This window comes from Mus caroli, chromosome 6, assembly GCF_900094665.2.
Source record: "Mus caroli chromosome 6, CAROLI_EIJ_v1.1, whole genome shotgun sequence".
In the NCBI taxonomy this organism is placed as follows: domain Eukaryota; kingdom Metazoa; phylum Chordata; class Mammalia; order Rodentia; family Muridae; genus Mus; species Mus caroli.
Window position 1 is genome coordinate 22,248,794 of NC_034575.1, and position 10,421 is coordinate 22,259,214.

The 10,421-nt window shown below is 36.4% G+C and overlaps 1 protein-coding gene across 8 annotated transcripts in view; it reads right to left on the bottom strand.

Moving 5' to 3' along the window:
• Positions 1–10,421, bottom strand: part of Grm8 (glutamate metabotropic receptor 8) — an 835,456-nt gene that overhangs the window by 105,834 nt on the left and 719,201 nt on the right. The gene's annotated exons all lie outside the window — the stretch shown is intronic.

Here is a 10,421-nt window from a genome sequence, read left to right on the forward strand (position 1 = left end):
ATGGGGGACTTTTGGGATAGCATTGGAAATGTAATTGAGGAAAAGATGTAATAAAAAAGAAAGAAAGAAAGAAAGAAAGAAAGGACTGGTATGGAATCAGGAGTCCAGGAATTAAAATGGATTGATAACATAAAAATCAGTAAAAAGGACCGATCAATATAAGGTGTCCTTCCATTTATTTTGCTAGAGCATCTAAATCCCACTAATTATATGCACAGGGCAATATGTTATAATTTCCACACCAGGGGTAGGTGGGGAAGAGCAGCAGGGACTCTTCAACCTTAACAAGCCTTGTACCCGACCACAATTACTCTCTTGCTAGATAATTCCTGACCAAATCACAGTATTCTGGTGCCATAGTTCTTTCTAAAGTACCACAGAAATGGCTTAACTATTTTAACGAGGGGAAATGTCCTTCCAACTCTGAACTAAAAATGTTTCAATTCATTCTGCAAGTTGTCCCACCTGTGTAAACACATTTGTGTTTAAATTGGAAGGTCCAGAAGTCCACACAGTAGGAATATAAATCATTATCGTAAATGGGAACTGGAACTTTCAATCTTTTTTTCTCTGCTGTGCAGGCTCAGGGTAAGAGGAGTGACTGTGCTGCCTCTTCAAATGGCAAATGTCTCTATTTGCAACTGCATATGTCCTGGTCTCACTTTGAAATGCTCCTCGGTCACTCTCCTGACTTGAATAGAAGCACCCGTGGTTGTGTCAACAGGCAGGATCAGTCTATGAGCTGAGAAAGCTGGAGCAACAAGCACATCACTACTTGAAATGTATCCTAAAATGGAGAGCTGTATTCAGCAACAGCGCCTGCATCTGCACCGCCTTCCCTTCATTTCTAAAAGGTCTGGCCGAGCTCACACACAAAAAAACTTTAAAATGTTTTCCAATATATATATATATATATATATATATATATATATATATATATATATATAGTTTGTAATAGTTGTTACTTGAAATCAGATTTTTAACTGAAAACCATGTTAGCATCAGGGTTTCTAATTATAACTAATTGCTAATGTTTCGTGTAATTAAAAAACAGGAAAAATATCATTATTTAATGCAAAGAAAGGGAGAGAGAAAAATTATATAAAATTACTGTTTTTCTGAAGTTGTAAATTCTAGAATATTTTTTCATTAGATTGTGAGATTTTAAGCAGCTGGGGCAAGTGCTTTCAGCCAGCCTTCCATTGTTACTTTTGAATCAGCCAATAAATAAATGGAAACTTCTGTATAGAAATGAAATGAACCAGAAAAATGGCAAAGAATACAATATGCAACAGCAAAGTAATAGTTGATAGGATTTGCTGGTCAAAATATGCATTTCCTCAGCTAGAAAACAAAGTGATAAGTACATGCCCAATACAGTAAATACTGTTAGCTTTGATAACATGTTTCTCAAAGACTGAAGGCATTGGAAAGCAGCCCTCAAGTCTAGCTCTGGACATGACATGTGAAGCACTGTACCCAGACAAGTTTAAACAATTATGGGATTGACATTATTTAAAAATCTCAACAAGTAGAATTACTATTAAATAAAAATAAACATATATTTATCAGGTTAGATTAAATAAAGGTCAATGAAATAGCTCTATAACTGAAAACTTAATTTTAACTGTCTAAAAGTACTTATTTCCAGGATTTTTTGCTTACTTTTAGTTTACTGTAAAAAAAAATTAAATTAAAAAAAGAAAAAGCAAAGTCGGTAAATTTGGTACTTAAAATAATTTATGTTATATTCGACAAAGCAACTGAACCTTCCAGTTATTCACATCCTCAAATACATGTACAATGGGGGTGTGTGAGTACATGTGTTGGTGTGTGGGGTATAGGTCTGTGTTTGTGTGTGTGTGTGTGTGTTACTTTCTTTCTGCTAGGTCTAGCAGAATTACCACTATTAGAATTTTTCATTTTGTGCCTTTTTTGGGAATATATACAAAACTAGTAAACCAAATGCCAATATATGTTTTCAATTAATATTACCATAATAATAACACAATAAATGAGTGTACAAGTCCTATGTGGAGCAGAGCATGATAAACAGCATCCATAGGCTACCACCCACTGCTCATAATTTATCTTTCCTATTGGTTACAACAAAATTACTATTTTATTTATTTTATTATAATTTGGAAATGAGCTATAAAGCATTTGAGTCATCCTTATAAAAGTTATTTCCTAAACACAGAAATATGACACATGATTCAGAGAACTAATAATAAAGGCAGAAAGAAAAAGAAAGAGTGAAAAATAGAATAAAAGAAGAAAGAAACCATAAACTGATAAACAGGATAGGTCATTAAAAAGATTACACTAGTTTGAAAGGGGTAAGGTGAAGTGTCATTCGAAATTTTTCTTCCAGGAATATTTGTGGAAAACTTTTTAAAAATAGACACAAAAATATTCTAAACTGCATCAAAGTCATCAGTAGGATTCTATGACTTTTTTGGATAAAAGAGAATTATGGTCTACAATTTTATTATTTGTCATGGACAGCTAATAATTTTGCTTCTCCTCCCAGCTAGTTTTTGAATCTTAATTGCCCAGGTAACCGTGGTATCAGATATGGTTATTACATTAAGATTAGCCACTCAAAAACAATTGCAAATCTAAATAAATAGTACTGAAGGAAGGTCAGTTATGTAAACTGCACAAGAAGGTTTGATGTGGTGTATACTATAAGAATATAAATTAGTAAATAGATTTACTATGTATTCCATGTTATATCATATTATGTATGATATATTTAAAATAAAAAGACTTTAAATGAACTCTAGACGAACACAAACAAACAAAAGCTAAATTTTATTATAAGAAGAATATACTGTGGGAAGCAATAAAAATATCCCAATTTGAAGATATCGTGGTCCTATATGCCATAGATCCTGAAGTCTCTAGAAGACTCTGAGAACTAACATTTTCATTCAAACGACAATAAACAAAATCTAGTTGTAAAATCCACTAGCTTCCTCTATGTTTCTTCCTCTGGGAAAGAAACCAGGAAAACAATTCTATTCACCGTAGCCTGAACAAATAAACAAACCAAAACAAGGCAATATAAGACTTTGCAATGGAAACTTCAGACCCTGAACTTCTCAATGGAATACAAGACTCTACAAGACAGAAAGATTCCCCATGCTTTTGGAATAACAGGAATAAAAATATTTATATCACGGAATTGGTTTAAACATACAGTACAATCCTCAACAAAATTCCAATGACATTCTTTACAGAAATAGAAAAAACAAGAAACCAACGTAACAACATCGACAAAAACCCAATGAAAAACAAAACCAACCAGAGTTCATATGGAAGCATAAAAATCCAGAGGTGGTCAGCTCAGCATGATCATGAGCAAAAAGCACAGGACTGGAGGGATGGGATCAGTAACAAGAACCACCAAGGTCAAGATTTACTCCAGAAACATAATAACAAAATAACAGGGTGTGTGCACAAATATGAACATATTGATGACTACAACAGATACAGTCCCCGGATATAAATGCACACAGCTGATACAATGGATACATTGGAGTAAAGACCTTCTCTAAAGCCAACTGGGCAGCAAAAACTGGACATCCACATATAGAAGAAAGAACTAGGCCCCTTCTTTTTTTGGCCTTTGAAAACTAATCAATTCCAAATGGACCTAAAACATGCAGGAAAGACCTAAAATCAAGAAACTTGAACAGGAAAAATAAGAAAAACACTTCAGATTGTAAACATCTCCCAGAACTTTCTGGAAGGAATCATAATCACTGAGTAAGCATTCCTGAATACTGACAAAGGAATTATATGGTTACAAAGCTTCTACACAGAACATGGTATCAAGAAAAAGAGACAGCCTAGAGAATGGATGAAATATTTTCTAAACTAAGAATGTGACAGATAATTAGTATTTGGAATATGAATGTGCTTAAAGAAACTAATATTAAGAAATCAAACATCCCAATGGTAATAAGTTAAGGAAAGGAATGAGCAATTCTCAAAGATGAAGTGAAAATATCCAGCAATGTTCATTTTCACACGTCACCATGAGTACAATGAAAGTGAAACTACACTGAGATTTCAGGTCACCCAGCAAAGGGACAATCATTAAGGAAAATAAAAGAATAATTTTTTTGATTACGGTGAGGAAAAAAGAAACTACTTTATTCTGCTGGTGGCAATATAAAATTAATCCATACACTATGGAAATCACTGTAGAGATTTATTTAAATAACTAAAAATAAATCACTGCATCTCTACCATACGTGCATTACTCACAATATTGTTCTCCATGAACAAATCATAGAGATGTTTGCACAATAATGTTTATTTCAATAATATTCACATTCATGCTGATGAAGCCTAGTTGGTATCCATGAAAAATGAAGCAAGTATACATGAGAAAATTCTCTTGGCTATGAAAAACTGAAAGTGTATCATTTTCAAAAAGGGATTCAACTAGGAATCATATTATTGAGTGAATTAAGTCAATCTGAGAAAGACTAAAATAAAACAAAACTTAGTAAGTTGGTTACAATAGAAAATGTAGAAAACATTAAGGATTTTGAATATTTTTTCAGGTGCTTCTCAGCCATTAGGTATTCCTCAGTTGAGAATTCTTTTTTTTTTTTTTTTCGTTGCAATGGCAAGAAGTTTATTGCTCCCGCCTCGCAGGGAGAGTCAACCCCGAGCCCTAAAAGCACTTTTATACTCTTTTTATGGAGGGTTGAATAGTCACATTGTGATTGGTCAGCAAAGCAGCAATATATTTTTAAATTCATTGGTCAGCTAATTAGTATCTCAGGGAATTTTGGTGGCAAGATCAGGGCACTTTGTGGTTTTCTTTGGAATTCAGTGCAGGGAAGGGCAGGAAAATTTTTCTGAGAACTAGTAATCTTGTTTTGGTGGCTCCAGACTTGGTCTGGTCATCTTCACCACTAAAACTATGTTTCTACACTAGGATACTGTTTCGGAGGACAGCTCAATTATTGAACTAGCAGGACTGGCTTATATAACTCAAGTCAGGGGAGAGGGAAGGAAAAAGGACAAGGGAAGAGATGCTGCAGCTGGGCAGAGCCTTCCAAGCACATCAGCTGGACTAGCAGACTGCTGNTTACTTGACTCTGAGAGGCCAGTTCTCTAGCAAGGAAACAGAAGCCTAACTGACTTTATCATGAATTAGCCTTTGGGCCTATGGAGTTGAGTAGGCCCAAGCCTGAACCTTCAGGAAAGGTCTGTACCTGAAACAATCAGGCTGGAGTGTTTTGGTTTCTCTGTGTAGCCTTAGCTGTTCTGGAATTTGCTCTGTAGGCCAGGCTGGCTTCATATTCAGAAATGCACCCGCCTCTGCCAGGATTAAAGGTATGCAGCACCACTGCACAGCTCAGGCTAGGCTTATGAGTGACAGGTGAACCCTTGCCCACGGTGGTTGGCCATTTAGGGAGGAATGAAGAACAGAGTTTCTAAGTCACAAGACTCCTAAGAAATATTGGAGGTAGGTTTCTATCTCCTAATGGCTACCCTCCCAGTTTAAGTTCAGGCAGCCATTTTAAGTACCTGCAGCAACTGTGTACCAAACCATAGGGCTGCTGTGCAATAGCCTGTCCTTTTGTTCTTAAGGGAACAGGGACAGTCTGCGGGATCAAAGCAGGTCAGGCTGGCAGGTGATGGTAGATCTGACGAAACCACCAGAAACATCAGGTTTATTCACTGTCAGGTAACTGCACTGGCTTTTCCTTCTCTTCTGGAAGTCGGACCAGTTCATCTCAAGCTCCAGAGCTTGAATTCATGGTCATCCTGGACACAGCACTCATCAGGAGCTCGCCGCGGCGGAAGAAGAATTCTTTGTTTAGCTCTGTCAAATTTGTCTTACAAATGATCTTACAGCACAAGCCATTGCTGTTCTGTTCAGGTATTTTCCCCATATCTCCAAGGCTTTTCCCCACTTTCTCCTCTATAAGTTTCAGTGTCTCTGGTTTTATGTGGGGTTCCTTGATCCACTTAGACTTGAGCTTTGTACAAGGAGATAAGAATGGATCAATTCACATTCTTCTACATGATAACCACCAGTTGTGTCAGCTCCATTTGTTGAAAATACTGTCTATTTTCCATTGGATGGTTTTAGCTCCTTTGTCAAAGATCAAGTGACCATAGGTGTGTGGGTTCATTTCTGCATCTTCAATTCTATTCCATCGATCTACCTGTCTGTCACTGTACCAGTACTATGCAGTTTTTAATCACAATTGCTCTGTAGTACAGCTTGAGGGATTCCACCAGAGGTTCTTTTATCATTGAAAATAGGTTATGCTATCCTAGGTTTTTTGTTATTCCAGATGAATTTACAAATTGCCCTTTCTAACTCTGTGAAGGATTGAGTAGGAATTTTGATGGAGATTGCACTGAATCTGTAGATTGCTTTTGATTATAATATATAATAAATAATATTACTATATCCCTTCACACATATCACCAATGGAGTGTTGGCTTTAATCAGTTGCAATTTTAATTTATTTAAAAAATATAACTAAGTAGGATAAACTATTGTCTTCCTAAGTTTATCTATATTTGATTTTATTGCTCTCTGTTGAAAAATATTATAAACATTTACATTGCTTTCTCTTATGTTATACGGAGCTTACTGATGTTAAAAGCATCAATCAGATTTTCTTAAAAAAAATAGTAAGTGGAACTGTCCTTCTATAAGATTTTTTTGGTTTTGTTGTTTTTTGTTTTTTGTCTTTTTTTTTTTTTTTTGAGACAGGGTTTCTCTGTGTANCCCTGGCTGTCCTGGAACTCACTCTGTAGACCAGACCTGGCTAGCCTCGAACTCAGAAATCTGTCTGCCACTGCCTCCCAATGTTGGGATTACAGGCATGTGCCACCACTGCTCAGCTTCCATAAGGTTTGTTTGTTTGAGGTTTTTTTTTTTTTTTAGATATTTTCTTCATTTATATTTCAAATGCTATCCTGAAAGTCCCCTATACCCTCCCCCTGCTCCACAACCCTCCCACTCTTGCTTCTTGGCCCTGGCATTCCCCTGTACTAGGCTATATAATCTTTGCAAGACCAAGTGCTTCTCCTCACATAGGGTTTTAATAACATTACAAGCAAATCAAAACCAAGGATGCCACTGCTATGACTGTTTATTGTCTTCAGTTTTGTAAGAATTGTTGGTAGCACAGTAATGAATTAGAAATCATTTATAAGTATTGAGTTCTGGTGAGGAGAACACATACTAAGCAAATGTCACATCATTATAAAGGTTGCTAGTACTGCAAGAGAAATCTAGATAAAGGAAGAACAATTTAAGACAAAGACATGAAACTCCTGAAAAACAGAACTCAGAGCAATGTCTTTGGAAAATAATTACTAAACTGCAATAACCCAAATTTCATAGTTTTTATAAATTCCATTCCATCAGCCGTTATTTATTATTATTATTTTTTTAAATTTTTCTCTTTACATTATCTACTTCAAAGGGACTCACAAAAAGCTCACAATTACCTAGCAAGAAAAATTTATTTTTTTCCTCAAATTGGGCCTTGTGAGAACTGCATAGTTTCTTAATATAGTTTTGTTTTAAGTTCTCCGTAATTTAGCCACAAACTTGTGATTCTTTATTTCATACAATGATTCTGGCAAATGGGCCTAGTAGCCATTGTTTGCAAAGAGGTACTTTTCAACTTCGGTATTTAACAAGTATGACAGGCTCTATGTAACTGGATTTTTGTTCCACCAAGATATACTGAAATTTTTCAAAAAGGAACAAAACTGCTGAAGTGGATTATATTTTTAAGTTATTCTATTATGAGAAGGAAAGGACACTTTGTATTCAGATCTGAACTGCCAGTCATCCACATGCTGACAAACCAGTACTTTTCCAGCTGAGTGGGCACACTGCTGTCACTAGAATTAGAAAAATGGGGAGGAGGGATCTTCCTCAGACAGTGGCACTCTGCTAGCTATGATACTAGAAGAGGCCACTTTCATCATACCCACCTGACAGTGTAGATTGTCCAGAAATATTATCTAATCTACTTGGAAAGAAAACTCTACCAACTCAAAGGTGTCAGAGTCCACGATAAAAAGAAGAAAGTGAATATTATAGACCCAAAGTCCACCAAAGTTCTACTGGCGTATTAGATTTAAACGATACCCTTTTCTAAATGATCTTTTTAAAAATTATAGTCCTTAAAATTGCTTGGAGTTATCCATCATGTTCTAAGGAGCAACCTCTATACATGGAATCAAAGTTTCCCCTTCAGATTAACCTGGAATGGGGTTTTACTGCCCATTCCTTTAGCAATTGTAAATTGGATATTTTGCACTTCTTTTTATCGTTGGCTCCAGTTATACCTATCTGTTATAGTCTGCTTGATCTGTAAAGCTAATAATGTTTTCTATTGAATATTTCTCTTCCTCACCTATTTCTTTCTCATTCAATTTCTATCCATCCATAGATTTCTCATGCTCATTTTCTATATCATATATTTATATTTTTCTCCTCTTATTATTTTAAATTTTAGTTTACAAATGCTCTCCTAGTAGGAAACACTATAAAATAGCATTAACTGAGTGATTCTTCTATCAGTGAGCATGAAGTATAATATAAAACTTAGGCATCCGTCAAGTAAGATACTTAGTAAATAACCTTGAAGTTCTAAGAAGCTACCAACCTCAAAAAATAGCCATATTTATAACATGAATAAACTAGAAATAAACTAGAAACCAGAAATATGTTTCTGTGGTGGGTTTGAATAAGAATGGCCTTCATAGACTAAAGTGCTTGGCTGCTTGTCCCAGAGGGAGTGCAACTATTAGGGCATATGGCATTGAGGAGGAAGTGTGTCTCTGTAGAGTCAGGCTTTGAAGTCTTATATCCTCAAGCTACATGGTACACAGCATCTTTCTGCTGCCTGCAGATCAAGAAGTAGAACTCTCACTTCCTTCTCTAACACCATGTCTGTCTGCACACCATCATGTTTTCTGTGTTCCTTGACAATAATGGATGAAACTTCTGAACTGTAAGCCAGCCCCAATTGAATGTAATTCCTTTATTAGAGCTGCAGTAGTTATGGTGTTTCTGCATAGCAATAAAACACTAAGATAGTCCCATACTCTGGTAGCAACTCACCGAAGCTACTAAGACTAGAAATTTCTAAATATATTTTTATAAAAAAACCCCAATAAATTAATTACTTTAATAGTATTCCTATTAGTCCCTTTTGGAAAGTAGAAGATCTCTTAAAAAACACCTTCCTTTATTTGACTGCCACCAAATTCTAAAACTATTAAAAATGTGAAGAGCACCCTTCCAGACCCTCCAGCACCGGGGAAGCTAGGGCTCAGAGTCAGCTGACACCCACAAGATACTCACAAGATCCACCACGGGATCTTAAGACCTCTGGTGAGTGGAACACAGCTGCTGCTCCAATCCAATCGCGCAGGACCTGAGACTGCATTAACTAGGGAAGCAGAAAACCCAGCCTGATCAGGGGCACAAATCCCTTGCGGTCCATGCCAGCACAGGGGTACTTTGGATGTGGAGTTTGCGGACACACATAAGGTATACACAGGACACTCCAAGGGATCTTGAGACCTCTGTGAGTGAATCACAACTTCTGCCAGGAGGCAGGTTCGAACACCAGATGTCTGGGCACCTTCCCTGCAAGAGGAGAGCCTACCTGCAGAGAGTACTCTGACCACTGAAACTCAGGAGAGAGCTAGTCTCCCAGGTCTGCTGATAGAGGATAACATAAACTCCTGAGGAACAAGATCTAACCAGAGACAACTACAACAACTAACTCCAGAGATTACCAGATGGCAAAAGGCAAATGTAAGAATTTTACTAACAGAAACTAAGACCACTCACCATCATCAGAACACAGCACTCCCACCCCACCCAGTACTGGGCACCCCAACACACTCGAAAAACTAGACCCGGATTTAAAAGCATATCTCATGATGATGGTAGAGGACATCAAAAAGGACTTTAATAACTCACTTAAAGAAATACAGGAGAACACTGCTAAACAGGTAGAAGACCTTAAAGAGGAAGCACAAAAATCCCTTAAAGTATTGCAAGAAAACACAACCAAACAGGTGATAGAATTGAATAAAACCATCCAAGACCTAAAAAAGGGAAGTAGACAAAATAAAGAAAACCCAAAGTGAGGCAACACTGGAGATAGAAAACCTAGGAAAAAATTTGGAAACATAGATACAAGCATCAGCAACAGAATACAAGATATTGAAGAGAGAATTTCAGGTGCAGAAGATTCCATAGAGAACATCCGCACAACAATCAAAGAAAATACACAATGCAAAAAGATCCTAACTCAAAACATCCAGGAAATACAGGACACAATGAGAAGACCAAACCTACAGATAATAGGAGTAGATGAGAATGAAGATTTTCAACT